This window comes from Lissotriton helveticus, chromosome 11 (assembly GCF_964261635.1).
Source record: "Lissotriton helveticus chromosome 11, aLisHel1.1, whole genome shotgun sequence".
NCBI classification, from domain to species: domain Eukaryota; kingdom Metazoa; phylum Chordata; class Amphibia; order Caudata; family Salamandridae; genus Lissotriton; species Lissotriton helveticus.
In genome coordinates, this window is record NC_136072.1 from 709,534,711 (window position 1) to 709,560,454 (window position 25,744).

Genomic DNA, 25,744 nt, shown 5'->3' on the forward strand with positions numbered 1-25,744 from the left:
TTAATTTTTAGGTCTCGGCCTGACGTGAGAAGTGCATGGCTCGTATACGACAACAGTGACATCATACTCATGCAGCTGCAACGGCCAAGTGGTTAAGGCGTTGGACTTGAAATCCAATGGGGTTTCCCTGCGTAGGTTCAAATCCTGCTTGCAGCGTCATGGGATTTTGCATGAATACCATTTGGTTTAGTTAAGTAAATGTTCACTTCTTGTTATGCAATCCTCATCAAGTCACAGAGTTAAACGGCAAAAACAAAAACTAGATGTAAATATTGAGACAATTTCCACACCCAGGAAGTGTTTTAGAGAGCAGGTGGCTCGGAAGGGTTCGTAGTCTGGACCTGTCCTGCCTGATCAAGACGAGTCACGAAAAGAGTAATTTTTTTATGTAGCGTGTCTTGTTTAGGCTTTTGGACTCTTTCTGAGTACACTTAAGGGCCCATTCCCAGCGCCGTAATATAGGGAAAAGAGGGTAGAAATGCGCATTGATTGATTACCGCTCATCTGTGCCCTGTCACTCACTTTGAGTGATACGTGTTGCTATTTTTATTAATTGTATGAAAGCATGTGAAATAGGTGAGGGCAACAGGGCACTGCTGGTTCCTGCCCCGTCCTTATGTTACTTTATTTCTTAGGTCTCGGCCTGACGTGAGCAGCGCATGGCTTATATACAACAACAGTGACATCATAAACATGGAGCTGCGATGGCCGAGTGGTTAAGGCTTTGGACTCGAAATTCAATGGGGTTTCCCTGCGCAGGTTTGAATCCTGCTTGCAGCATCGGGCGATTTTGCATGAACACCATTTGGTTTGTTCAGGAAATGTTCACTTCTTGTTAGTCAATCCTCATCAAGTCACAGAGATAAACAGCAAACATTCAAACTAAATGTAAACATTAAGACAATTTCAACACTCAGGAAGTGTTTTAGAGAGCAGGTGGTTCGGAAGGGTTCGTAGTCTGGACCTGTCCTGCATGATCTTGACGAGTCACGAAAAGAGTAATTTATTTTATGTAGAGTGTCTTGTTTAGGCTTTTGGACTCTTTCTGAGTACACTTAAGGACCTGGTCCCAGCGCCGTACGTAATATAGGGAAAAGAGGGTAGAAATGCGCAGTGATTGATTACTGCTCATCTGTGCCCTGTCACTCACTTTGAGTGATACGTGTTGCTGTTTTTATTAATTGTATGAAAGAATGCGAAATAAGTGAGGGCAACAGAGGACTGCTGGTTCCTGCCCCGTCCTTATGTTACTTTATTTCTTAGGTCTCGGCCTGACGTGAGCAGCGCATGGCTTATATACAACAACAGTGACATCATAAACATGGAGCTGCGATGGCCGAGTGGTTAAGGCGTTAGACTCGAAATCCAATGAGGTTTCCCTGCACATGTTCGAATTCTGCTTTCAGCGTCGTGCGATTTTGCATGAACACCATTTGGTTTGTTAAGGAAATGTTCACTTCTCGTTAGTCAATCCTCATCAAGTCACAGAGTTAAACAGCAAAAATTCAAACTAAATGTAAACATTAAGACAATTTCAACACTCAGGAAGTGTTTTAGAGAGCAGGTGGTTCGGAACGGTTCGTAGTCTGGACCTGTCCTGCCTGATCTTGACGAGTCACAAAAAGAGTAATTTTTATAAGAAGCGTGTCTTGTTTAGGCATTTGGACTCTTTCTGACTACTCTTAAGGGCCCATTCCCAGCGCCATAATATAGGGAAAAGAGGGGAGAAATGCGCAGTGATTAATTACTGCTCATCTGTGCCCTGTCACTCACTTTGAGTGATACGTGTTGCTATTTTTATTAATTGTATGAAAGCAAGCAAAATAAGTGAGGGAAACAGAGCACTGCTGGTACCAGCCCCGTCCTTCCGTTACTTTATTTTTTAGGTCTCGGTCTGACGTGAGCAGCGCATGGCTCATATAAGACAACAGTGACATCATACTCATGGAGTTGCGATGGCCGAGTGGTTAAGTCGTTGGACTTGAAATCCAATAGGGTTTCCCTGCGCAGGTTTGAATCCTGCTTGCAGCGACGTGTGATTTTGCATGAACACCATTTGGTTTGTTAAGGAAATGTTCACTTCTCGTTAGTCAATCCTCATCAAGTCACAGAGTTAAACAGCAAAAATTCAAACTAAATGTAAACATTAAGACAATTTCAACACTCAGGAAGTCTTTTAGAGAGCAGGTGGTTCGGAAGGGTTCGTAGTCTGGACCTGTCCTGCCTGATCTTGACGAGTCACAAAAAGAGTAATTTTTTCATGTAGCGTGTCTTGTTTAAGCTTTTGGACTCTTTCTGAGTACTCTTAAGGGCCCATTCCAAGCGCCGTAATATAGGGAAAATAGGGTAGAAATGTGCAGTGATTGATTACCGCTCATCTGTGCCCTGTCACTCACTTTGAGTGATGCGTGTTGCTATTTTTATTAATTGTATCAAAGCATGCGAAATAAGTGAGGGCAACAGGGCACTGCTGGTACCTGCCCCGTCCTTCCGTTGCTTTATTTTGTGGGTCTCGGTCTGACTTGAGCAGCGCATGGCTCGTATACGACAACAGTGACATCATACTCATGGAGCTGCGACGGCCGAGTGGTTAAGGCGTTGGACCTGAAATCCAATGGGGTTTCCCTGTGTAGGTTCGAATCCTGTTTGCAGCATCGTGCGATTTTGCATGAACACCATATGGTTTGTTAAGGAAATGTTCACTTCTCGTTAGTCAATCCTCATCAAGTCACAGAGTTAAACAGCAAAAACTCAAACTAAATGTAAACATTAACACAATTTCAACACTCAGGAAGTTTTTAGAGAGCAGGTGGTTCAGAAGGGTTCGTAGTCTGGACCTGTCCTGCCTGATCTAGGCGAGTCACGGAAAGAGTAATTTTTTATGTAGCGTGTCTTGTTTAGGCTTTTGGACTCTTTCTGAGTACACTTAAGGGCCCATTCCCAGCGCCGTAATATAGGGAAAAGAGGGAAGAAAGGTGCATTGATTGATTACCGCTCATCTGTGCCCTGTCACTCACTTTGAGTGATGCGTGTTGCTATTTTTATTAATTGTATCAAAGCATGCGAAATAAGTGAGGGAGACAGGGCACTGCTGGTACGTGCCCCGTTCTTCCGTAACTTTAATTTTTAGGTCTCGGCCTGACGTGAGCAGTGCATGGCTCCTATACGACAACAGTGACATCATACTCATGCACCTGCAATGGCCGAGTGGTTAAGGCGTTGGACTCGAAATTCAATGGGGTTTCCCTGCGTAGGTTCGAATCCTGCTTGCAGAGTCGTCCGATTTTGCATGAACACCATTTGGTTTCTTAAGGAAATGTTCACTTCTCGTTACGCAATCCTCATCAAGTCACAGAGTTAAACAGCAAAAACTCAAACTAAATGTAAACATTAAGACAATTTCAACACTCAGGAAGTGTTTTAGAGAGCAGGTGGTTCGGAAGGGTTCGTAGTCTGGACCTGTCCTGCTTGATCTAGACAAGTCACGAAAAGAGTAATTTTTTTTATGAAGCGTGTCTTGTTTAGGCTTTTGGACTCTTTCTGAGTACACTTAAGGGCCCGGTCCCAGTGCCGTAATATAGGGAAAAGAGGGTAGAAATGCGCAGGGATTGATTACTGCTCATCTGTGCCCTGTCTCTCACTTTGAGTGATACCTGTTGCTATTTTTATTAATTGTATGAAAGCAAGCGAAATAAGTGAGGGCAACAGAGCACTGCTGGTACCTGCCCCGTCCTTCAGTTACTTTATTTTTTAGGTCTCGGTCTGAGGTGAGCAGTGCATGGCTCATATACGACAACAGTGACATCATACTCATGGAGCTGCGATGGCCGAGTGGTTAAGGCGTTGGACTCGATATCCAATGGGTTTTACCTGCGCAGGTTTGAATCCTGCTTGCAGCGACGTGTAATTTTGCATGAACACCATTTAGTTTGTTAAGGAAATGTTCACTTCTCGTTAGTCAATCCTCATCAAGTCACAGAGTTAAACAGCAAAAATTCTAACTAAATGTAAACATTAAGACAATTTCAACACTCAGGAAGTGTTTTAGAGAGTAGGTGGTTCGGAAGGGTTCGTAGTCTGGACCTGTCCTGCCTGAGCTTGACGAGTCACAAAAAGAGTAATTTTTTCATGTAGCGTGTGTTGTTTAGGCTTTTTGACTCTTTCTGAGTACTCTTAAGGGCCCATTCCCAGCGCCGTAATATAGGGAAAAGAGGGTAGAAATGTGCAGTGATTGATTACCGCTCATCTGTGCCCTGTCACTCACTTTGAGTGATGAGTGTTGCTATTTTTATTAATTGTATCAAAGCATGCGAAATAAGTGAGGGCAACAGGGCACTGCTGGTACCTGCCCCATCCTTCCGTTCCTTTATTTTTTAGGTCTCGGTCTGACTTGAGCAGCGCATGGCTCGTATACGACAACAGTGACATCATACTCGTGGAGCTGCGACGGCTGAGTGGTTAAGGCGTTGGACCTGAAATTCAATACGGTCTCCCTGCGCCGGTTCGAATCCTGCTCGCAGCATCGTGCGATTTTGCATGAACATCATTTGGTTTGTTAAGGAAATGTTCACTTCTCGTTAATCAATCCTCATCACATCACAGAGTTAAACAGCAAAAACTCAAACTAAATGTAAACATTAAGACAATTTTAACACTCAGGAAGTTTTTAGAGAGCAGGTGGTTCGGAAGGGTTCGTAGTCTGGACCTGTCCTGCCTGATCTTGACGAGTCCCAAAAAGAGTAATTTTTTTATGTAGCGTGTCTTGTTTAGGCTTTTGGACTCTTTCTGAGTACTCTTAAGGGCTCATTCACAGCGCCGTAATACAGGGAAAAGAGGGCAGTAATGTGCAGTGATTGATTACAGCTCATCTGTGCCCTTTCACTCACTTTGAGTGATGCGTGTTGCTATTTTTATTAATTGTATGAAAGCATGCGAAATAAGGTAGGGAGACAGGGCACTGCTGGTACATGCCCCGTCCTTCCGTTACTTAAAGTTTTTAGGTCTCGGCCTGACGTGAGCAGCGCATGGCTCGTATACGACAACAGTGACATCATACACATGCAGCTGCGATGGCCGAGCGGGTAAGGTGTTGGACTTGAAATCCAATGGGGTTTCACTGCGTAGGTTAGAATCCTGCTTGCAGCGTCATGAGATTTTGCATGAACACCATTTGGTTTAGTTAAGTGAATGTTCACTTCTCGTTATGCCGTCCTCTTTAAGTCACAGAGTTAAACGGCAAAAACTCAAACTAGATGTAAACATCGAGACAATTTCTACACCCAGGAAGTGTTTTACAGAGCAGGTAGCTCGGAAGGGTTTGTAGTCTGGACCTGTCCTGCCTGATCTAGACAAGTCACAAAAAGAGTACTTTTTTTTTATGAAGCGTGTCTTGGTTAGGCTTTTAGACTCTTTCTGAGTACACTAAGGGCCCGTTGCCACCGCCGTAATATAGGAAAAGAGGGTAGAAATGCACAGTGATTGATTACTGCTCATCTGTGCCCTGTCACTCACTTTGAGTGATATGTGTTGCTAATTTTTATTAATTGTTTGAAAGCATGTGAAATAAGTGAGGGCAACAGGGCACTGCTGGTTCCTGCCCCGTCCTCATGTTACTTTATTTTTTATGTCTCAGCCTGACGTGAGCAGCGCATGGCTCATATACGACAACAGTGACATCATACCCATGGAGCTGCGATGGCCGAGTGGTTAAGGCGTTGGACTCGAAATTCAATGGGGTTTTCCTGCGCAGGTTCGAATCCTTCTTGCAGCGTCATGAGATTTTGCATGAACACCATTTGGTTTAGTTAAGTAAATGTTCACTTCTCGTTATACAGTCCTCTTCAAGTCACAGAGTTAAACGGCAAAAACTCAAACTAGATGGAAACATTGAGACAATTTCTACACCCAGGAAGTGTTTTACAGAGCAGGTGGCTCGGAAGGGTTCGTAGTCTGGACCTGTCCTGCCTGATCTAGACAAGTCACGAAAAGAGTAATTTTTTTTATGAAGCGTGTCTTGGTTAGGCTTTTGGACTCTTTCTGAGTACACTTAAGGGCCCGTTGCCACCGCCGTAATATAGGGAAAAGAGGGTAGAAATGCACAGTGATTGATTACTGCTCATCTGTGCCCTGTCACTCACTTTGAGTGATATGTGTTGCTATTTTTTATTAATTGTATGAAAGCATGTGAAATAAGTGAGGGCAACAGGGCACTGCTGGTTCCTGCCCCGTCCTTATGTTACTTTATTTTTTATGTCTCGGCCTGACGTGAGCAGCGCATGGCTCATATACGACAACAGGGACATCATACCCATGGAGCTGCGATGGCCGAGTGGTTAAGGCGTTGGACTCGAAATTCAATGGGGTTTCCCTGCGCAGGTTCGAATCCTGCTTGCAGCATCGTGTGATTTTGCATGAACACCATCTGATCTGTTAAGGAAATGTTCACTTCTCGTTAATCAATCCTCATCACGTCACAGAGTTAAACAGCAAAAACTCAAACTAAATGTAAACATTAAGACAATTTTAACACTCAGGAAGTTTTTAAAGAGCAGATGGTTCGGAAGGGTTCGTAGTCTGGACCTGTCCTGCCTGATCTTGACGAGTCCCAAAAAGAGTAATTTTTTTATGTAGCGTGTCTTGTTTAGGCTTTTGGACTCTTTCTGAGTACTCTTAAGGGCCCATTCATAGCGCCGTAATACAGGGCAAAGAGGGCAGAAATGTGCAGTGATTGATTACCGCTCATCTGTGCCCTTTCACTCACTTTGAGTGATGCGTGTTGCTATTTTTATTAATTGTATGAAAGCATGCGAAATAAGGTAGGGAGACAGGGCACTGCTGGTACATGCCCCGTCCTTCCGTTACTTAAAGTTTTTAGGTCTCGGCCTGACGTGAGCAGCGCATGGCTCGTATACGACAACAGTGACATCATACACATGCAGCTGCGATGGCCGAGTGGGTAAGGTGTTGGACTTGAACTTCAATGGGGTTTCACCATGTAGGTTCGAATCCTGCTTGCAGCGTCATGAGATTTTGCATTAACACCATTTGGTTTAGTTAAGTAAATGTTCACTTCTCGTTATGCAGTCCTCTTCAAGTCACAGAGTTAAACGGCAAAAACTCAAACTAGTTGTAAACATTGAGACAATTTCTACACCCAGGAAGTGTTTTACAGAGCAGGTGGCTCGGAAGGGTTCGTAGTCTGGACCTGTCCTGCCTGATCTAGACAAGTCACGAAAAGAGTAATTTTTTTTTTATGAAGCGTGTCTTGGTTAGGCTTATGGACTCTTTCTGAGTACACTTAAGGGCCCATTGCCACCCCTGTAATATAGGGAAAAGAGGGTAGAAATGCGCAGTGATTGATTACTGCTCATCTGTGCCCTGTCACTCACTTTGAGTGATACGTGTTGCTATTTTTATTAATTGTATGAAAGCAAGCGAAATAAGTGAGGGCAAAGGGAGCACTGCTGGTACCCGCCCCGTACTTCCATTACTTTATTTTTTAGGTCTCGGTCTGACGTGAGCAGCGCATGGCTCATATACGACAACAGTGACATCATATCTATGGAGCTCCGATGGCCGAGTGGTTAAGGCGTTGGACTCGATATCCAATGGGCTTTCCCTGCGCCGGTTCGAATTCTGCTTGCAGTGACGTGTGATTTTGCATGAACACCATTTGGTTTGTTAAGGAAATGTTCACTTCTCGTTAGTCAATCCTCATCAAGTCACAGTGTTAAACAGCAAAAATTCTAACTAAATGTAAACATTAAGACAGTTTCAACACTCAGGAAGTGTTTTAGAGAGCAGGTGGTTCGGAAGGGTTCGTAGTCTGGACCTGTCCTGCCTGATCTTGACGAGTCACAAAAAGAGTAATTTTTATAAGAAGCGTGTCTTGTTTAGGCATTTGGACTCTTTCTGACTACTCTTAAGGGCCCATTCCCAGCGCCATAATATAGGGAAAAGAGGGGAGAAATGCGCAGTGATTAATTACTGCTCATCTGTGCCCTGTCACTCACTTTGAGTGATACGTGTTGCTATTTTTATTAATTGTATGAAAGCAAGCAAAATAAGTGAGGGAAACAGAGCACTGCTGGTACCAGCCCCGTCCTTCCGTTACTTTATTTTTTAGGTCTCGGTCTGACGTGAGCAGCGCATGGCTCATATAAGACAACAGTGACATCATACTCATGGAGTTGCGATGGCCGAGTGGTTAAGGTGTTGGACTCAAAATCCAAAGGAGTTTCCCTGCGCAGGTTCGCATCCTGCTTGCAGCGACGTGCAATTTTGCATGAACACCATTTGGTTTGTTAAGGAAATTTTCACTTCTCGTTAGTCAATCCTCATCAAGTCACAGAGTTAAACAGCAAAAATTCAAACTAAATGTAAACATTAAGACAATTTCAACACTCAGGAAGTGTTTAAGAGAGCAGGTGGTTCGGAAGGGTTCATAGTCTGGACCTGTCCTGCCTGATCTTGACGAGTCACAAAAAGAGTCATTTTTTTATGTAGCGTGTCTTGTTTAGGCTTTTGGACTCTTTCTGAGTACTCTTAAGGGCCCACTCACAGCGCCGTAATATAGGGAAAAGAGGGTAGCAATGTGCTATTGCTATTTTTATTAATTGTATCAAAGCATGCGAAAAAAGTGAGGGAGACAAGGCACTGCTGGTACGTGCCCCGTCTTTCCGTAACTTTAATTTTTAGGTCTCGGCCTGACGTGAGCAGTGCATGGCTCGTATACGACAACAGTGACATCTTACTCATGCAGCTGCAATGGCCGAGTGGTTAAGGTGATGAACTTGAAATCCAATGGGGTTTCACCTCGTAGGTTCAAATCCTGCTTGCAGCGTCATGAGACTTTGCATGAATACCATTTGGTTTAGTTAAGTAAATGTTCATTTCTTGTTATGCAATCCTCATCAAGTCACAGAGTTAAACGTCGAAAACAAAAACTAGATGTAAACATTGAGACAATTTCCACACCCAGGAAGTGTTTTAGAGAGCAGGTGGCTCGGAAGGATTTGTAGTCTGGACCTGTCCTGCCTGATCTAGACAAGTCAGGAAAAGAGTATTTTTTTTTATGAAGCATGTCTTGTTTAGGCTTTTGGACTCTTTCTGAGTACACTGAAGGGCCCGTTGCCACCGTCGTAATATAAGGAAAAGAGGGTAGAAATGCGCAGTGATTGATTACCGCTCATCTGTGCCCTGTCACTCCCTTTGAGTGATACTTGTTGCTATTTTTATTAATTGTTTGAAAGCATGTGAAATAAGTGAGGGCAACAGGGCACTGCTGGTTCCTGCCCCGTCCTTATGTTACTTTATTTTTTAGGTCCCGGCCTGACGTGAGCAGCGCATGGCTCATATTCGACAACTGTGACACCATACTCATGGAGCTGTGATGGCCGAGTGGTTAAGGCGTTGGATTCGAAATCCAATGGGTTTCCCTGCGCAGGTTCGAATCCTGCTTGCAGCGTCGTGCAATTTGGCATGAACACCATTTGGTTTGTTAAGGAAATGTTCACTTCTTGTTACGCAATACTCATCAAGTCACAGAGTTAAACAGCAAAAACTCAAACTAAATGTAAACATTAAGACAATTTCAACACTCAGGAAGTGTCTAAGAGAGCAGGTGGTTTGGAAGGGTTTGTAGTCTGGACCTGTCCTGCCTGATCTTGACGAGTCACAAAAAGAGTAATCTTTTTTATGTAGCGTGTCTTGTTTAGGCATTTGGACTCCTTCTGAGTACTCTTAAGGGCCCATTCCCAGCACCGTAATATAGGGAAAAGAGGGTAGAAATGTGCAGTGATTGATTACCGCTCATCTGTGCCCTGTCACTCACTTTGAGTGATGCGTGTTGCTATTTTTATTAATTGTATCAAAGCATGTGAAATAAGTGAGGGCAACAGGGCACTGCTGGTACCTGCCCCGTCCTTCTGTTGCTTTATTTTTTAGGTCTCGGTCTGACTCGAGCAGCGCATGGCTCGTATACGACAACACTGTCATCATACTCAAGGAGCTGCGACGGCCGAGCGGTTAAGGCCTTGGACCTGAAATCCAATGGGGTTTCCCTGCGCAGGTTCGAATTCTGCTTGCAGCATCGTGCGATTATGCATGAACACCATTTGGTTTGTTAAGGAAATGTTCACTTCTCGTTACGCAATCCTCATCAAGTCACAGAGTTAAACAGCAAAAACTCAAACTAAATGTAAACATTAAGATAATTTCAACACTCAGGAAGTTTTTAGAGAGCAGGTGGTTCGGAAGGGTTTGTAGTCTGGACCTGTCCTGCCTGATCTTGACGAGTCCCAAAAAGAGTAATTTTTTTATGTAGCGTGTCTTGTTTAGGCTTTTGGACTCTTTCGGAGTACTCTTAAGGGCCCACTCACAGCGCCGTAATATAGGGAAAAGAGGGTAGCAATGTGCAGTGATTGATTACCGCTCATTTGTGCCCTATCACTCACTTTGAGTGATGCGTGTTGCTATTTTTATTAATTGTATCAAAGCATGCGAAATAAGTGAGGGAGACAGGGCACTGCTGGTAAGTGCCCCGTTCTTCCGTAACTTTAATTTTTAGGTCTCGGCCTGACGTGATCAGTGCATGGCTCGTATACGACAACAGTGACATCATACACATGCAGCTGCGATGGCCGAGTGGGTAAGGTGTTGGACTTGAAATCCAATGGGGTTTCACTGCGTAGGTTAGAATCCTGCTTGCAGCGTCATGAGATTTTGCATGAACACCATTTGGTTTAGTTAAGTAAATGTTCACTTCTCGTTATGCAGTCCTCTTTAAGTCACAGAGTTAAACGGCAAAAACTCAAACTAGATGTAAACATCGAGACAATTTCTACACCCAGGAAGTGTTTTACAGAGCAGGTAGCTCGGAAGGGTTCGTAGTCTGGACCTGTCCTGCCTGATCTAGATAAGTCACAAAAAGAGTATTTTTTTTTTATGAAGCGTGTCTTGGTTAGGCTTTTAGACTCTTTCTGAGTACACTTAAGGGCCCGTTGCCACCGCCGTAATATAGGGAAAAGAGGGTAGAAATGCACAGTGATTGATTACTGCTCATCTGTGCCCTGTCACTCACTTTGAGTGATATGTGTTGCTATTTTTTATTAATTGTTTGAAAGCATGTGAAATAAGTGAGGGCAACAGGGCACTGCTGGTTCCTGCCCCGTCCTTATGTTACTTTATTTTTTATGTCTCGGCCTGACGTGAGCAGCGCATGGCTCATATACCACAACAGTGACATCATACCCATGGAGCTGCGATGGCCGAGTGGTTGAGGCGTTGGACTCGAAATTCAATGGGGTTTTCCTGGGCAGGTTCGAATCCTGCTTGCAGCGTCATGAGATTTTGCATGAACACCATTTGGTTTAGTTAAGTAAATGTTCACTTCTCGTTATGCAGTCCTCTTCAAGTCACAGAGTTAAACGGCAAAAACTCTAACTAGATGGAAACATCGAGACAATTTCTACACCCAGGAAGTGTTTTACAGAGCAGGTGGCTCGGAAGGGTTCGTAGTCTGGACCTGTCCTGCCTGATCTAGACAAGTCACGAAAAGAGTAATTTTTTTTATGAAGCGTGTCTTGGTTAGGCTTTTGGACTCTTTTTGAGTACACTTAAGGGCCCATTGCCACCCCTGTAATATGGGGAAAAGAGGGTAGAAATGCGCAGTGATTGATTACTGCTCATCTGTGCCCTGTCACTCACTTTGAGTGATACGTGTTGCTATTTTTATTAATTGTATGAAAGCAAGCGAAATAAGTGAGGGCAAAGGGAGCACTGCTGGTACCCGCCCCGTACTTCCATTACTTTATTTTTTAGGTCTCGGTCTGACGTGAGCAGCGCATGGCTCATATACGACAACAGTGACATCATATCTATGGAGCTCCGATGGCCGAGTGGTTAAGGCGTTGGACTCGATATCCAATGGGGTTTCCCTGCGCAGGTTCGAAACCTGCTTGCAGTGACGTGTGATTTTGCATGAACACCATTTGGTTTGTTAAGGAAATGTTCACTTCTCGTTAGTCAATCCTCATCAAGTCACAGTGTTAAACAGCAAAAATTCTAACTAAATGTAAACATTAAGACAGTTTCAACACTCAGGAAGTGTTTTAGAGAGCAGGTGGTTCGGAAGGGTTCGTAGTCTGGACGTGTCCTGCCTGATCTTGACGAGTCACAAAAAGAGTAATTTTTTCATGTAGCGTGTGTTGTTTAGGCTTTTGTACTCTTTCTGAGTACTCTTAAGAGCCCATTCCCAGCGCCGTGATATAGGGAAAAGAGGGTAGAAATGTGCAGTGATTGATTACCGCTCATCTGTGCCCTGTCACTCACTTTGAGTGATGCGTGTTGCTATTTTTATTAATTGTATCAAAGCATGTGAAATAAGTGAGGGCAACAGGGCACTGCTGGTACCTGCCCCGTCCTTCCGTTGCTTTATTTTTTAGGTCTCGGTCTGACTCGAGCAGCGCATGGCTCGTATACGACAACACTGTCATCATACTCATGGAGCTGCGACGGCCGAGTGGTTAAGGCGTTGGACCTGAAATCCAATTGGGTTTCCCTGTGCAGGTTCGAATTCTGCTTGCAGCATCGTGCGATTATGCATGAACACCATTTGGTTTGTTAAGGAAATGTTCACTTCTCGTTACGCAATCCTCATCAAATCACAGAGTTAAACAGCAAAAACTCAAACTAAATGTAAACATTAAGATAATTTCAACACTCAGGAAGTTTTTAGAGAGCAGGTGGTTCGGAAGGGTTCGTAGTCTGGACCTGTCCTGCCCGATCTTGACGAGTCCCAAAAAGAGTAATTTTTTATGTAGCGTGTCTTGTTTAGGCTTTTGGACTCTTTCGGAGTACTCTTAAGGGCCCACTCACAGCGCCGTAATATAGGGAAAAGAGGATAGCAATGTGCAGTGATTGATTACCGCTCATCTGTGCCCTGTCACTCACTTTGAGTGATGCGTGTTGCTATTTTTATTAATTGTATCAAAGCATGCGAAATAAGTGAGGGAGACAGGGCACTGCTGGTACGTGCCCCGTTCTTCCATAACTTTAATTTTTAGGTCTCGGCCTGACGTGAGCAGTGCATGGCTCGTATACGACAACAGTGACATTATACTCATGCAGCTGCAATGGCCAAGTGGTTAAGGCGTTGGACTTGAAATCCAATGGGGTTTCCCTGCGTAGGTTCGAATCCTGCTTGCAGCGTCATGAGATTTTGCATGAATACCATTTGGTTTAGTTAAGTAAATGTTCACTTCTTGTTATGCAATCCTCATCAAGTCACAGAGTTAAACGGCAAAAACAAAAACTAGATGTAAATATTAAGACAATTTTCACACCCAGGAAGTGTTTTAGAGAGCAGGTGGCTCGGAAGGGTTCGTAGTCTGGACCTGTCCTGCCTGATCAAGACGAGTCACGAAAAGAGTAATTTTTTTATGTAGCGTGTCTTGTTTAGGCTTTTGGACTCTTTCTGAGTACACTTAAGGGCCCATTCCCAGCGCCGTAATATAGGGAAAAGAGGGTAGAAATGCGCATTGATTGATTACCGCTCATCTGTGCCCTGTCACTCACTTTGAGTGATACGTGTTGCTATTTTTATTAATTGTATGAAAGCATGTGAAATAGGTGAGGGCAACAGGGCACTGCTGGTTCCTGCCCCGTCCTTATGTTACTTTATTTCTTAGGTCTCGGCCTGACGTGAGCAGCGCATGGCTTATATACAACAACAGTGACATCATAAACATGGAGCTGCGATGGCCGAGTGGTTAAGGCTTTGGACTCGAAATTCAATGGGGTTTCCCTGCGCAGGTTTGAATCCTGCTTGCAGCATCGGGCGATTTTGCATGAACACCATTTGGTTTGTTCAGGAAATGTTCACTTCTCGTTAGTCAATCCTCATCAAGTCACAGAGATAAACAGCAAACATTCAAACTAAATGTAAACATTAAGACAATTTCAACACTCAGGAAGTGTTTTAGAGAGCAGGTGGTTCGGAAGGGTTCCTAGTCTGGACCTGTCCTGCATGATCTTGACGAGTCACGAAAAGAGTAATTTATTTTATGTAGAGTGTCTTGTTTAGGCTTTTGGACTCTTTCTGAGTACACTTAAGGACCTGGTCCCAGCGCCGTACGTAATATAGGGAAAAGAGGGTAGAAATGCGCAGTGATTGATTACTGCTCATCTGTGCCCTGTCACTCACTTTGAGTGATACGTGTTGCTGTTTTTATTAATTGTATGAAAGAATGCGAAATAAGTGAGGGCAACAGAGGACTGCTGGTACCTGCCCCGTCCTTCCGTTACTTTATTTTTTAGGTCTCGGTCTGATGTGAGCAGCGCATGGCTCATATGCTACAACAGTGACTTCATGCCCATGGAGCTGCAATGGCCAAGTGGTTAAGGCGTTGGACTCGAAATCCAATGAGGTTTCCCTGCACATGTTCGAATTCTGCTTTCAGCGTCGTGCGATTTTGCATGAACACCATTTGGTTTGTTAAGGAAATGTTCACTTCTCGTTAGTCAATCCTCATCAAGTCACAGAGTTAAACATCAAAAATTCAAACTAAATGTAAACATTAAGACAATTTCAACACTCAGGAAGTGTTTTAGAGAGCAGGTGGTTCGGAACGGTTCGTAGTCTGGACCTGTCCTGCCTGATCTTGACGAGTCACAAAAAGAGTAATTTTTATAAGAAGCGTGTCTTGTTTAGGCATTTGGACTCTTTCTGACTACTCTTAAGGGCCCATTCCCAGCGCCATAATATAGGGAAAAGAGGGGAGAAATGCGCAGTGATTAATTACTGCTCATCTGTGCCCTGTCACTCACTTTGAGTGATACGTGTTGCTATTTTTATTAATTGTATGAAAGCAAGCAAAATAAGTGAGGGAAACAGAGCACTGCTGGTACCAGCCCCGTCCTTCCGTTACTTTATTTTTTAGGTCTCGGTCTGACGTGAGCAGCGCATGGCTCATATAAGACAACAGTGACATCATACTCATGGAGTTGCGATGGCCGAGTGGTTAAGTCGTTGGACTTGAAATCCAATAGGGTTTCCCTGCGCAGGTTTGAATCCTGCTTGCAGCGACGTGTGATTTTGCATGAACACCATTTGGTTTGTTAAGGAAATGTTCACTTCTCGTTAGTCAATCCTCATCAAGTCACAGAGTTAAACAGCAAAAATTCAAACTAAATGTAAACATTAAGACAATTTCAACACTCAGGAAGTCTTTTAGAGAGCAGGTGGTTCGGAAGGGTTCGTAGTCTGGACCTGTCCTGCCTGATCTTGACGAGTCACAAAAAGAGTAATTTTTTCATGTAGCGTGTCTTGTTTAAGCTTTTGGACTCTTTCTGAGTACTCTTAAGGGCCCATTCCAAGCGCCGTAATATAGGGAAAATAGGGTAGAAATGTGCAGTGATTGATTACCGCTCATCTGTGCCCTGTCACTCACTTTGAGTGATGCGTGTTGCTATTTTTATTAATTGTATCAAAGCATGCGAAATAAGTGAGGGCAACAGGGCACTGCTGGTACCTGCCCCGTCCTTCCGTTGCTTTATTTTGTGGGTCTCGGTCTGACTTGAGCAGCGCATGGCTCGTATACGACAACAGTGACATCATACTCATGGAGCTGCGACGGCCGAGTGGTTAAGGCGTTGGACCTGAAATCCAAAGGGGTTTCCCTGTGCAGGTTCGAATCCTGTTTGCAGCATCGTGCGATTTTGCATGAACACCATATGGTTTGTTAAGGAAATGTTCACTTCTCGTTAGTCAATCCTCATCAAGTCACAGAGTTAAACAGCAAAAACTCAAACTAAATGTAAACATTAACACAATTTCAACACTCAGGAAGTTTTTAGAGAGCAGGTGGTTCAGAAGGGTTCGTAGTCTGGACCTGTCCTGCCTGATCTAGGCGAGTCACGGAAAGAGTAATTTTTTATGTAGCGTGTCTTGTTTAGGCTTTTGGACTCTTTCTGAGTACACTTAAGGGCCCATTCCCAGCGCCGTAATATAGGGAAAAGAGGGAAGAAAGGTGCATTGATTGATTACCGCTCATCTGTGCCCTGTCACTCACTTTGAGTGATGCGTGTTGCTATTTTTATTAATTGTATCAAAGCATGCGAAATAAGTGTGGGAGACAGGGCACTGCTGGTACGTGCCCCGTTCTTCCGTAACTTTAATTTTTAGGTCTCGGCCTGACGTGAGCAGTGCATGGCTCCTATACGACAACAGTGACATCATACTCATGCACCTGCAATGGCCGAGTGGTTAAGGCGTTGGACTCGAAATTCAATGGGGTTTCCCTGCGTAGGTTCGAATCCTGCTTGCAGAGTCGTCCGATTTTGCATGAACACCATTTGGTTTCTTAAGGAAATGTTCACTTCTCGTTACGCAATCCTCATCAAGTCACAGAGTTAAACAGCAAAAACTCAAACTAAATGTAAACATTAAGACAATTTCAACACTCAGGAAGTGTTTTAGAGAGCAGGTGGTTCGGAAGGGTTCGTAGTCTGGACCTGTCCTGCTTGATCTAGACAAGTCACGAAAAGAGTAATTTTTTTTATGAAGCGTGTCTTGTTTAGGCTTTTGGACTCTTTCTGAGTACACTTAAGGGCCCGGTCCCAGTGCCGTAATATAGGGAAAAGAGGGTAGAAATGCGCAGGGATTGATTACTGCTCATCTGTGCCCTGTCTCTCACTTTGAGTGATACCTGTTGCTATTTTTATTAATTGTATGAAAGCAAGCGAAATAAGTGAGGGCAACAGAGCACTGCTGGTACCTGCCCCGTCCTTCAGTTACTTTATTTTTTAGGTCTCGGTCTGAGGTGAGCAGTGCATGGCTCATATACGACAACAGTGACATCATACTCATGGAGCTGCGATGGCCGAGTGGTTAAGGCGTTGGACTCGATATCCAATGGGTTTTACCTGCGCAGGTTTGAATCCTGCTTGCAGCGACGTGTAATTTTGCATGAACACCATTTAGTTTGTTAAGGAAATGTTCACTTCTCGTTAGTCAATCCTCATCAAGTCACAGAGTTAAACAGCAAAAATTCTAACTAAATGTAAACATTAAGACAATTTCAACACTCAGGAAGTGTTTTAGAGAGTAGGTGGTTCGGAAGGGTTCGTAGTCTGGACCTGTCCTGCCTGAGCTTGACGAGTCACAAAAAGAGTAATTTTTTCATGTAGCGTGTGTTGTTTAGGCTTTTTGACTCTTTCTGAGTACTCTTAAGGGCCCATTCCCAGCGCCGTAATATAGGGAAAAGAGGGTAGAAATGTGCAGTGATTGATTACCGCTCATCTGTGCCCTGTCACTCCCTTTGAGTGATACTTGTTGCTATTTTTATTAATTGTATGAAAGCATGTGAAATAAGTGAGGGCAACAGGGCACTGCTGGTTCCTGCCCCGTCCTTATGTTACTTTATTTTTTATGTCTCGGCCTGACGTGAGCAGCGCATGGCTCATATACGACAACAGGGACATCATACCCATGGAGCTGCGATGGCCGAGTGGTTAAGGCGTTGGACTCGAAATTCAATGGGGTTTCCCTGCGCAGGTTCGAATCCTGCTTGCAGCATCGTGCGATTTTGCATGAACACCATCTGATCTGTTAAGGAAATGTTCACTTCTCGTTAATCAATCCTCATCACGTCACAGAGTTAAACAGCAAAAACTCAAACTAAATGTAAACATTAAGACAATTTTAACACTCAGGAAGTTTTTAAAGAGCAGATGGTTCGGAAGGGTTCGTAGTCTGGACCTGTCCTGCCTGATCTTGACGAGTCCCAAAAAGAGTAATTTTTTTATGTAGCGTGTCTTGTTTAGGCTTTTGGACTCTTTCTGAGTACTCTTAAGGGCCCATTCATAGCGCCGTAATACAGGGCAAAGAGGGCAGAAATGTGCAGTGATTGATTACCGCTCATCTGTGCCCTTTCACTCACTTTGAGTGATGCGTGTTGCTATTTTTATTAATTGTATGAAAGCATGCGAAATAAGGTAGGGAGACAGGGCACTGCTGGTACATGCCCCGTCCTTCCGTTACTTAAAGTTTTTAGGTCTCGGCCTGACGTGAGCAGCGCATGGCTCGTATACGACAACAGTGACATCATACACATGCAGCTGCGATGGCCGAGTGGGTAAGGTGTTGGACTTGAACTTCAATGGGGTTTCACCATGTAGGTTCGAATCCTGCTTTCAGCGTCATGAGATTTTGCATTAACACCATTTGGTTTAGTTAAGTAAATGTTCACTTCTCGTTATGCAGTCCTCTTCAAGTCACAGAGTTAAACGGCAAAAACTCAAACTAGTTGTAAACATTGAGACAATTTCTACACCCAGGAAGTGTTTTACAGAGCAGGTGGCTCGGAAGGGTTCGTAGTCTGGACCTGTCCTGCCTGATCTAGACAAGTCACGAAAAGAGTAATTTTTTTTTTATGAAGCGTGTCTTGGTTAGGCTTATGGACTCTTTCTGAGTACACTTAAGGGCCCATTGCCACCCCTGTAATATAGGGAAAAGAGGGTAGAAATGCGCAGTGATTGATTACTGCTCATCTGTGCCCTGTCACTCACTTTGAGTGATACGTGTTGCTATTTTTATTAATTGTATGAAAGCAAGCGAAATAAGTGAGGGCAAAGGGAGCACTGCTGGTACCCGCCCCGTACTTCCATTACTTTATTTTTTAGGTCTCGGTCTGACGTGAGCAGCGCATGGCTCATATACGACAACAGTGACATCATATCTATGGAGCTCCGATGGCCGAGTGGTTAAGGTGTTGGACTTGATATCCAATGGGCTTTCCCTGCGCCGGTTCGAATTCTGCTTGCAGTGACGTGTGATTTTGCATGAACACCATTTGGTTTGTTAAGGAAATGTTCACTTCTCGTTAGTCAATCCTCATCAAGTCACAGTGTTAAACAGCAAAAATTCTAACTAAATGTAAACATTAAGACAGTTTCAACACTCAGGAAGGGTTTTAGAGAGCAGGTGGTTCGGAAGGGTTCGTAGTCTGGACCTGTCCTGCCTGATCTTGACGAGTCACAAAAAGAGTAATTTTTTCATGTAGCGTGTGTTGTTTAGGCTTTTGTACTCTTTCTGAGTACTCTTAAGGGCCCATTCCCAGCGCCGTGATATAGGGAAAAGAGGGTAGAAATGTGCAGTGATTGATTACCGCTCATCTGTGCCCTGTCACTCACTTTGAGTGATGCGTGTTGCTATTTTTATTAATTGTATCAAAGCATGTGAAATAAGTGAGGGCAACAGGGCACTGCTGGTACCTGCCCCGTCCTTCCGTTGCTTTATTTTTTAGGTCTCGGTCTGACTCGAGCAGCGCATGGCTCGTATACGACAACACTGTCATCATACTCAAGGAGCTGCGACGGCCGAGCGGTTAAGGCGTTGGACCTGAAATCCAATGGGGTTTCCCTGCGCAGGTTTGAATTCTGCTTGCAGCATCGTGCGATTATGCATGAACACCATTTGGTTTGTTAAGGAAATGTTCACTTCTCGTTACGCAATCCTCATCAAGTCACAGAGTTAAACAGCAAAAACTCAAACTAAATGTAAACATTAAGATAATTTCAACACTCAGGAAGTTTTTAGAGAGCAGGTGGTTCGGAAGGGTTTGTAGTCTGGACCTGTCCTGCCTGATCTTGACGAGTCCCAAAAAGAGTAATTTTTTTATGTAGCGTGTCTTGTTTAGGCTTTTGGACTCTTTCGGAGTACTCTTAAGGGCCCACTCACAGCACCGTAATATAGGGAAAAGAGTGTAGCAATGTGTAGTGATTGATTACCGCTCATCTGTGCCCTATCACTTACTTTGAGTGATGCGTGTTGCTATTTTTTATTAATTGTATCAAAGCATGCGAAATAAGTGAGGGAGACAGGGCACTGCTGGTAAGTGCCCCGTTCTTCCGTAACTTTAATTTTTAGGTCTCGGCCTGACGTGATCAGTGCATGGCTCGTATACGACAACAGTGACATCATACACATGCAGCTGCGATGGCCGAGTGGGTAAGGTGTTGGACTTGAAATCCAATGGGGTTTCACTGCGTAGGTTAGAATCCTGCTTGCAGCGTCATGAGATTTTGCAGGAACACCATTTGGTTTAGTTAAGTAAATGTTCACTTCTCGTTATGCAGTCCTCTTTAAGTCACAGAGTTAAACGGCAAAAACTCAAACTAGATGTAAACATCAAGACAATTTCTACACCCAGGAAGTGTTTTACAGAGCAGGTAGCTCGGAAGGGTTCATAGTCTGGACCTGGCCTGCCTGATCTAGATAAGTCACAAAAAGAGTAATTTTTTTTTATGAAGCGTGTCTTGGTTAGGCTTTTAGACTCTTTCTGAGTACACTTAAGGGCCCGTTGCCACCGCCGTAATATAGGGAAAAGAGGGTAGAAATGCACAGTGATTGATTACTGCTCATCTGTGCCCTGTCACTCACTTTGAGTGATATGTGTTGCTATTTTTTATTAATTGTTTGAAAGCATGTGAAATAAGTGAGGGCAACAGGGCACTGCTGGTTCCTGCCCCGTCCTTATGTTACTTTATTTTTTATGTCTCGGCCTGACGTGAGCAGCGCATGGCTCATATACGACAACAGTGACATCATACCGATGGCCGAGTGGTTGAGGCTTTGGACTCGAAATTCAATGGGGTTTTCCTGGGCAGGTTCGAATCCTGCTTGCAGCGTCATGAGATTTTGCATGAACACCATTTGGTTTAGTTAAGTAAATGTTCACTTCTCGTTATGCAGTCCTCTTCAAGTCACAGAGTTAAACGGCAAAAACTCTAACTAGATGGAAACATCGAGACAATTTCTACACCCAGGAAGTGTTTTACAGAGCAGGTGGCTCAGAAGGGTTCGTAGTCTGGACCTGTCCTGCCTGATCTAGACAAGTCACGAAAAGAGTAATTTTTTTTTATGAAGCGTGTCTTGGTTAGGCTTTTGGACACTTTTTGAGTACACTTAAGGGCCCATTGCCACCCCTGTAATATAGGGAAAAGAGGGTAGAAATGTGCAGTGATTGATTACTGCTCATCTGTGCCCTGTCACTCACTTTGAGTGATACGTGTTGCTATTTTTATTAATTGTATGAAAGCAAGCGAAATAAGTGAGGGCAAAGGGAGCACTGCTGGTACCCACCCCGTACTTCCATTACTTTATTTTTTAGGTCTCGGTCTGACGTGAGCAGCGCATGGCTCATATACGACAACAGTGACATCATATCTATGGAGCTCCGATGGCCGAGTGGTTAAGGCGTTGGACTCGATATCCAATGGGGATTCCCTGCGCAGGTTCGAATCCTGCTTGCAGTGACGTGTGATTTTGCATGAACACCATTTGGTTTGTTAAGGAAATGTTCACTTCTCGTTAGTCAATCCTCATCAAGTCACAGTGTTAAACAGCAAAAATTCTAACTAAATGTAAACATTAAGACAGTTTCAACACTCAGGAAGTGTTTTAGAGAGCAGGTGGTTCGGAAGGGTTCGTAGTCTTGACCTGTCCTGCCTGATCTTGACGAGTCACAAAAAGAGTGATTTTTTCATGTAGCGTGTGTTGTTTAGGCTTTTGTACTCTTTCTGAGTACTCTTAAGGGCACATTCCCAGCGCCGTGATATAGGGAAAAGAGGGTAGAAATGTGCAGTGATTGATTACCGCTCATCTGTGCCCTGTCACTCACTTTGAGTGATGCGTGTTGCTATTTTTATTAATTGTATCAAAGCATGTGAAATAAGTGAGGGCAACAGGGCACTGCTGGTACCTGCCCCGTCCTTCCGTTGCTTTATTTTTTAGGTCTCGGTCTGACTCGAGCAGCGCATGGCTCGTATACGACAACACTGTCATCATACTCATGGAGCTGCGACGGCCGAGTGGTTAAGGCGTTTGACCTGAAATCCAATTGGGTTTCCCTGCGCAGGTTCGAGTTCTGCTTGCAGCATCGTGCGATTATGCATGAACACCATTTGGTTTGTTAAGGAAATGTTCACTTCTCGTTACGCAATCCTCATTAAGTCACAGAGTTAAACAGCAAAAACTCAAACTAAATGTAAACATTAAGATAATTTCAACACTCAGGAAGTTTTTATAGAGCAGGTGGTTCGGAAGGGTTCGTAGTCTGGACCTGTCCTGCCTGATCTTGACGAGTCCCAAAAAGAGTAATTTTTTTATGTAGCGTGTCTTGTTTAGGCTTTTGGACTCTTTCGGAGTACTCTTAAGGGCCCACTCACAGCGCCGTAATATAGGGAAAAGAGGGTAGCAATGTGCAGTGATTGATTACCGCTCATCTGTGCCCTGTCACTCACTTTGAGTGATGCGTGTTGCTATTTTTATTAATTATATCAAAGCATGTGAAATAAGTGAGGGAGACAGGGCACTGCTGGTACATGCCCCGTTCTTCCATAACTTTAATTTTTAGGTCTCGGCCTGACGTGAGCAGTGCATGGCTCGTATACGACAACAGTGACATCATACTCATGCAGCTGCAATGGCCAAGTGGTTAAGGCGTTGGACTTGAAATCCAATGGGGTTTCCCTGCGTAGGTTCGAATCCTGCTTGCAGCGTCATGAGATTTTGCATGAATACCATTTGGTTTAGTTAAGTAAATGTTCACTTCTTGTTATGCAATCCTCATCAAGTCACAGAGTTAAACGGCAAAAACAAAAACTAGATGTAAGTATTGAGACAATTTCCACACCCAGGAAGTGTTTTAGAGAGCAGGTGGCTCGGAAGGGTTCGTAGTCTGGACCTGTCCTGCCTGATCAAGACGAGTCACGAAAAGAGTAATTTTTTTATGTAGCGTGTCTTGTTTAGGCTTTTGGACTCTTTCTGAGTACACTTAAGGGCCCATTCCCAGCGCCGTAATATAGGGAAAAGAGGGTAGAAATGCGCAGTGATTGATTACTGCTCATCTGTGCCCTGTCACTCACTTTGAGTGATACGTGTTGCTATTTTTATTAATTGTATGAAAGCAAGCGAAATAAGTGAGGGCAAAGGGAGCACTGCTGGTACCCGCCCCGTACTTCCATTACTTTATTTTTTAGGTCTCGGTCTGACGTAAGCAGCGCATGGCTCATATACGACAACAGTGACATCATATCTATGGAGCTCCGATGGCCGAGTGGTTAAGGTGTTGGACTCGATATCCAATGGGGTTTCCCTGCGCAGGTTCGAATCCTGCTTGCAGTGATGTGTGATTTTGCATGAACACCATTTGGTTTGTTAAGGAAATGTTCACTTCTCGTTAGTCAATCCTCATCAAGTCACAGTGTTAAACAGCAAAAATTCTAACTAAATGTAAACATTAAGACAGTTTCAACACTCAGGAAGTGTTTTAGAGAGCAGGTGGTTCGGAAGGGTTCGTAGTCTGGACCTGTCCTGCCTGATCTTGACGAGTCACAAAAAGAGTAATTTTTTCATGTAGCGTGTGTTGTTTAGGCTTTTGTACTCTTTCTGAGTACTCTTAAGGGCCCATTCCCAGCGCCGTGATATAGGGAAAAGAGGGTAGAAATGTGCAGTGATTGATTACCGCTCATCTGTGCCCTGTCACTCACTTTGAGTGATGCGTGTTGCTATTTTTATTAATTGTATAAAAGCATGTGAAATAAGTGAGGGCAACGGGGCACTGCTGGTACCTGCCCCGTCCTTCCGTTGCTTTATTTTTTAGGTCTCGGTCTGACTCGAGCAGCGCATGGCTCGTATACGACAACACTGTCATCATACTCATGGAGCTGCGACGGCCGAGTGGTTAAGGTGTTGGACCTGAAATCCAATTGGGTTTCCCTGCGCAGGTTCGAATTCTGCTTGCAGCATCGTGCGATTATGCATGAACACCATTTGGTTTGTTAAGGAAAAGTTCACTTCTCGTTACGCAATCCTCATCAAGTCACAGAGTTCAACAGCAAAAACTCAAACTAAATGTAAACATTATGATAATTTCAACACTCAGGAAGTTTTTAGAGAGCAGGTGGTTCGGAAGGGTTCGTAGTCTGGACCTGTCCTGCCTGATCTTGACGAGTCCCAAAAAGAGTAATTTTTTTATGTAGCGTGTCTTGGTTAGGCTTTTGGACTCTTTCGGAGTATTCTTAAGGGCCCACTCACAGCGCCGTAATATAGGGAAAAGAGGGTAGCAATGTGCAGTGATTGATTACCGCTCATCTGTGCCCTGTCACTCACTTTGAGTGATGCGTGTTGCTATTTTTATTAATTGTATCAAAGCATGCGAAATAAGTGAGGGAGACAGGGCACTGCTGGTACGTGCCCCGTTCTTCCATAACTTTAATTTTTAGGTCTCGGCCTGACGTGAGCAGTGCATGGCTCGTATACGACAACAGTGACATAATACTCATGCAGCTGCAACGGCCAAGTGGTTAAGACGTTTGACTTGAAATCCAATGGGGTTTCCCTGCGTAGGTTCAAATCCTGCTTGCAGCGTCAAGGGATTTTGCATGAATACCATTTGGTTTAGTTAAGTAAATGTTCACTTCTTGTTATGCAATCCTCATCAAGTCACAGAGTTAAACGGCAAAAACAAAAACTAGATGTAAATATTGAGACAATTTCCACACCCAGGAAGTGTTTTAGAGAGCAGGTGGCTCGGAAGGGTTCGTAGTCTGGACCTGTCCTGCCTGATCAAGACGAGTCACGAAAAGAGTAATTTTTTTATGTAGCGTGTCTTGTTTAGGCTTTTGGACTCTTTCTGAGTACACTTAAGGGCCCATTCCCAGCGCCGTAATATAGGGAAAAGAGGGTAGAAATGCGCATTGATTGATTACCGCTCATCTGTGCCCTGTCACTCACTTTGAGTGATACGTGTTGCTATTTTTATTAATTGTATGAAAGCATGTGAAATAGGTGAGGGCAACAGGGCACTGCTGGTTCCTGCCCCGTCCTTATGTTACTTTATTTCTTAGGTCTCGGCCTGACGTGAGCAGCGCATGGCTTATATACAACAACAGTGACATCATAAACATGGAGCTGCGATGGCCGAGTGGTTAAGGCTTTGGACTCGAAATTCAATGGGTTTTCCCTGCGCAGGTTTGAATCCTGCTTGCAGCATCGGGCGATTTTGCATGAACACCATTTGGTTTGTTCAGGAAATGTTCACTTCTCGTTAGTCAATCCTCATCAAGTCACAGAGATAAACAGCAAACATTCAAACTAAATGTAAACATTAAGACAATTTCAACACTCAGGAAGTGTTTTAGAGAGCAGGTGGTTCGGAAGGGTTCGTAGTCTGGACCTGTCCTGCATGATCTTGACGAGTCACGAAAAGAGTAATTTTTTTATGTAGAGTGTCTTGTTTAGGCTTTTGGACTCTTTCTGAGTACACTTAAGGACCTGGTCCCAGCGCCGTACGTAATATAGGGAAAAGAGGGTAGAAATGCGCAGTGATTGATTACTGCTCATCTGTGCTCTGTCACTCACTTTGAGTGATACGTGTTGCTGTTTTTATTAATTGTATGAAAGAATGCGAAATAAGTGAGGGCAACAGAGCACTGCTGGTACCTGCCCCGTCCTTCAGTTACTTTATTTTTTAGGTCTCGGTCTGATGTGAGCAGCGCATGGCTCATATGCTACAACAGTGACTTCATGCCCATGGAGCTGCAATGGCCAAGTGGTTAAGGCGTTGGACTCGAAATCCAATGAGGTTTCCCTGCACATGTTCGAATTCTGCTTTCAGCGTCGTGCGATTTTGCATGAACACCATTTGGTTTGTTAAGGAAATGTTCACTTCTCGTTAGTCAA

At 44.0% G+C, this 25,744-nt stretch overlaps 35 non-coding genes across 35 annotated transcripts; all 35 read left to right on the plus strand.

Moving 5' to 3' along the window:
* The first annotated feature begins 74 nt into the window (after window positions 1–74).
* Window positions 75–156, plus strand: TRNAS-UGA (transfer RNA serine (anticodon UGA)). Its single transcript has one exon. It is a non-coding gene; the product is annotated as a tRNA-Ser (tRNA).
* Window positions 157–698: 542 nt separating this feature from the next.
* Window positions 699–780, plus strand: TRNAS-CGA (transfer RNA serine (anticodon CGA)). The gene has a single exon. It is a non-coding gene; the product is annotated as a tRNA-Ser (tRNA).
* A 1,169-nt stretch (window positions 781–1,949) lies between these two features.
* Window positions 1,950–2,031, plus strand: TRNAS-UGA (transfer RNA serine (anticodon UGA)). The gene has a single exon. It is a non-coding gene; the product is annotated as a tRNA-Ser (tRNA).
* A 541-nt stretch (window positions 2,032–2,572) lies between these two features.
* Window positions 2,573–2,654, plus strand: TRNAS-UGA (transfer RNA serine (anticodon UGA)). Its single transcript has one exon. It is a non-coding gene; the product is annotated as a tRNA-Ser (tRNA).
* A 539-nt stretch (window positions 2,655–3,193) lies between these two features.
* On the plus strand, window positions 3,194–3,275 carry TRNAS-CGA (transfer RNA serine (anticodon CGA)). Its single transcript has one exon. It is a non-coding gene; the product is annotated as a tRNA-Ser (tRNA).
* Window positions 3,276–3,817: 542 nt separating this feature from the next.
* TRNAS-CGA (transfer RNA serine (anticodon CGA)) lies at window positions 3,818–3,899 on the plus strand. Its single transcript has one exon. It is a non-coding gene; the product is annotated as a tRNA-Ser (tRNA).
* Window positions 3,900–5,063: 1,164 nt separating this feature from the next.
* TRNAS-UGA (transfer RNA serine (anticodon UGA)) lies at window positions 5,064–5,145 on the plus strand. Its single transcript has one exon. It is a non-coding gene; the product is annotated as a tRNA-Ser (tRNA).
* A 543-nt stretch (window positions 5,146–5,688) lies between these two features.
* Window positions 5,689–5,770, plus strand: TRNAS-CGA (transfer RNA serine (anticodon CGA)). The gene has a single exon. It is a non-coding gene; the product is annotated as a tRNA-Ser (tRNA).
* A 544-nt stretch (window positions 5,771–6,314) lies between these two features.
* Window positions 6,315–6,396, plus strand: TRNAS-CGA (transfer RNA serine (anticodon CGA)). The gene has a single exon. It is a non-coding gene; the product is annotated as a tRNA-Ser (tRNA).
* A 541-nt stretch (window positions 6,397–6,937) lies between these two features.
* On the plus strand, window positions 6,938–7,019 carry TRNAS-UGA (transfer RNA serine (anticodon UGA)). The gene has a single exon. It is a non-coding gene; the product is annotated as a tRNA-Ser (tRNA).
* A 1,169-nt stretch (window positions 7,020–8,188) lies between these two features.
* On the plus strand, window positions 8,189–8,270 carry TRNAL-CAA (transfer RNA leucine (anticodon CAA)). Its single transcript has one exon. It is a non-coding gene; the product is annotated as a tRNA-Leu (tRNA).
* Window positions 8,271–8,760: 490 nt separating this feature from the next.
* Window positions 8,761–8,842, plus strand: TRNAS-UGA (transfer RNA serine (anticodon UGA)). Its single transcript has one exon. It is a non-coding gene; the product is annotated as a tRNA-Ser (tRNA).
* A 543-nt stretch (window positions 8,843–9,385) lies between these two features.
* Window positions 9,386–9,466, plus strand: TRNAS-CGA (transfer RNA serine (anticodon CGA)). Its single transcript has one exon. It is a non-coding gene; the product is annotated as a tRNA-Ser (tRNA).
* A 542-nt stretch (window positions 9,467–10,008) lies between these two features.
* On the plus strand, window positions 10,009–10,090 carry TRNAS-UGA (transfer RNA serine (anticodon UGA)). The gene has a single exon. It is a non-coding gene; the product is annotated as a tRNA-Ser (tRNA).
* A 540-nt stretch (window positions 10,091–10,630) lies between these two features.
* TRNAS-UGA (transfer RNA serine (anticodon UGA)) lies at window positions 10,631–10,712 on the plus strand. Its single transcript has one exon. It is a non-coding gene; the product is annotated as a tRNA-Ser (tRNA).
* A 545-nt stretch (window positions 10,713–11,257) lies between these two features.
* On the plus strand, window positions 11,258–11,339 carry TRNAS-CGA (transfer RNA serine (anticodon CGA)). The gene has a single exon. It is a non-coding gene; the product is annotated as a tRNA-Ser (tRNA).
* A 544-nt stretch (window positions 11,340–11,883) lies between these two features.
* TRNAS-CGA (transfer RNA serine (anticodon CGA)) lies at window positions 11,884–11,965 on the plus strand. Its single transcript has one exon. It is a non-coding gene; the product is annotated as a tRNA-Ser (tRNA).
* Window positions 11,966–12,506: 541 nt separating this feature from the next.
* Window positions 12,507–12,588, plus strand: TRNAS-UGA (transfer RNA serine (anticodon UGA)). Its single transcript has one exon. It is a non-coding gene; the product is annotated as a tRNA-Ser (tRNA).
* Window positions 12,589–13,127: 539 nt separating this feature from the next.
* TRNAS-UGA (transfer RNA serine (anticodon UGA)) lies at window positions 13,128–13,209 on the plus strand. The gene has a single exon. It is a non-coding gene; the product is annotated as a tRNA-Ser (tRNA).
* A 542-nt stretch (window positions 13,210–13,751) lies between these two features.
* Window positions 13,752–13,833, plus strand: TRNAS-CGA (transfer RNA serine (anticodon CGA)). The gene has a single exon. It is a non-coding gene; the product is annotated as a tRNA-Ser (tRNA).
* A 1,169-nt stretch (window positions 13,834–15,002) lies between these two features.
* TRNAS-UGA (transfer RNA serine (anticodon UGA)) lies at window positions 15,003–15,084 on the plus strand. The gene has a single exon. It is a non-coding gene; the product is annotated as a tRNA-Ser (tRNA).
* Window positions 15,085–15,625: 541 nt separating this feature from the next.
* Window positions 15,626–15,707, plus strand: TRNAS-UGA (transfer RNA serine (anticodon UGA)). Its single transcript has one exon. It is a non-coding gene; the product is annotated as a tRNA-Ser (tRNA).
* Window positions 15,708–16,246: 539 nt separating this feature from the next.
* On the plus strand, window positions 16,247–16,328 carry TRNAS-CGA (transfer RNA serine (anticodon CGA)). The gene has a single exon. It is a non-coding gene; the product is annotated as a tRNA-Ser (tRNA).
* A 542-nt stretch (window positions 16,329–16,870) lies between these two features.
* On the plus strand, window positions 16,871–16,952 carry TRNAS-CGA (transfer RNA serine (anticodon CGA)). Its single transcript has one exon. It is a non-coding gene; the product is annotated as a tRNA-Ser (tRNA).
* Window positions 16,953–17,493: 541 nt separating this feature from the next.
* Window positions 17,494–17,575, plus strand: TRNAS-CGA (transfer RNA serine (anticodon CGA)). Its single transcript has one exon. It is a non-coding gene; the product is annotated as a tRNA-Ser (tRNA).
* Window positions 17,576–18,116: 541 nt separating this feature from the next.
* Window positions 18,117–18,198, plus strand: TRNAS-UGA (transfer RNA serine (anticodon UGA)). The gene has a single exon. It is a non-coding gene; the product is annotated as a tRNA-Ser (tRNA).
* A 1,169-nt stretch (window positions 18,199–19,367) lies between these two features.
* Window positions 19,368–19,449, plus strand: TRNAS-UGA (transfer RNA serine (anticodon UGA)). Its single transcript has one exon. It is a non-coding gene; the product is annotated as a tRNA-Ser (tRNA).
* A 541-nt stretch (window positions 19,450–19,990) lies between these two features.
* On the plus strand, window positions 19,991–20,072 carry TRNAS-UGA (transfer RNA serine (anticodon UGA)). The gene has a single exon. It is a non-coding gene; the product is annotated as a tRNA-Ser (tRNA).
* Window positions 20,073–21,233: 1,161 nt separating this feature from the next.
* On the plus strand, window positions 21,234–21,315 carry TRNAS-CGA (transfer RNA serine (anticodon CGA)). The gene has a single exon. It is a non-coding gene; the product is annotated as a tRNA-Ser (tRNA).
* A 541-nt stretch (window positions 21,316–21,856) lies between these two features.
* On the plus strand, window positions 21,857–21,938 carry TRNAS-UGA (transfer RNA serine (anticodon UGA)). The gene has a single exon. It is a non-coding gene; the product is annotated as a tRNA-Ser (tRNA).
* Window positions 21,939–22,478: 540 nt separating this feature from the next.
* On the plus strand, window positions 22,479–22,560 carry TRNAS-UGA (transfer RNA serine (anticodon UGA)). The gene has a single exon. It is a non-coding gene; the product is annotated as a tRNA-Ser (tRNA).
* Window positions 22,561–23,103: 543 nt separating this feature from the next.
* On the plus strand, window positions 23,104–23,185 carry TRNAS-CGA (transfer RNA serine (anticodon CGA)). Its single transcript has one exon. It is a non-coding gene; the product is annotated as a tRNA-Ser (tRNA).
* Window positions 23,186–23,726: 541 nt separating this feature from the next.
* Window positions 23,727–23,808, plus strand: TRNAS-UGA (transfer RNA serine (anticodon UGA)). The gene has a single exon. It is a non-coding gene; the product is annotated as a tRNA-Ser (tRNA).
* A 540-nt stretch (window positions 23,809–24,348) lies between these two features.
* TRNAS-UGA (transfer RNA serine (anticodon UGA)) lies at window positions 24,349–24,430 on the plus strand. Its single transcript has one exon. It is a non-coding gene; the product is annotated as a tRNA-Ser (tRNA).
* A 542-nt stretch (window positions 24,431–24,972) lies between these two features.
* TRNAS-CGA (transfer RNA serine (anticodon CGA)) lies at window positions 24,973–25,054 on the plus strand. Its single transcript has one exon. It is a non-coding gene; the product is annotated as a tRNA-Ser (tRNA).
* Window positions 25,055–25,744: the final 690 nt, after the last annotated feature.